Here is a 633-nt window from a genome sequence, read left to right as displayed (position 1 = left end):
GTGGGCGAGCCAGCGGCCATTCCTTCGATTGATTTTCGCATCCACAGTAAAAATTTTCTCGTCAGAAAAAAACTTGAGTCATCCGGCAGCATTGTGTTTTAAGGAAAAGCAGGTTACAGCGTTCAACTCGCTTTGTCCTAGCGGCTTCGGAAAGCATCTGTCTCACTTTAATTATGTAAGACTTGTAGCGAAGGTCCTCCTCGACGATTCGACGCATAGTTTTCTCGCTCACACTAACAACCGACGACAATTTTCGGATCGACTGCCCTGGATCCTCAAAAATCAGCTTATGAGCCCGTTGAATGATGTCGGGCGTCCTGACAACGCGCTCCTTCGAGTGGAATTTCCTCGTCGGTGTTGCAGAACCTTCGTTGGACTTCTCCGACTCATGGTACTTTGCGAAGACATCATACACAGTCGATCTCGGATACCCGAAGAACCGAATGATTTCTGTCGCCGAGCGCCCGGCGCGAATACTTTCGATAATCGCGGCTCTTCGATTATACTCCGCACTTGGTTTCAACATTGCGACTATTTCGAGGTTATGATGGTTTAGTACATGCGTCAAGCTATTTGAATGCCAATCGCGACATCTACCAATGGTATTGAACGGAGGGAATTTCAACTTGAAAT

This window comes from Trachymyrmex cornetzi, unplaced genomic scaffold (genome assembly GCF_001594075.2).
Source record: "Trachymyrmex cornetzi isolate Tcor2-1 unplaced genomic scaffold, Tcor1.1 scaffold247, whole genome shotgun sequence".
In the NCBI taxonomy this organism is placed as follows: domain Eukaryota; kingdom Metazoa; phylum Arthropoda; class Insecta; order Hymenoptera; family Formicidae; genus Trachymyrmex; species Trachymyrmex cornetzi.
This window is presented reverse-complemented; position numbering follows the sequence as displayed.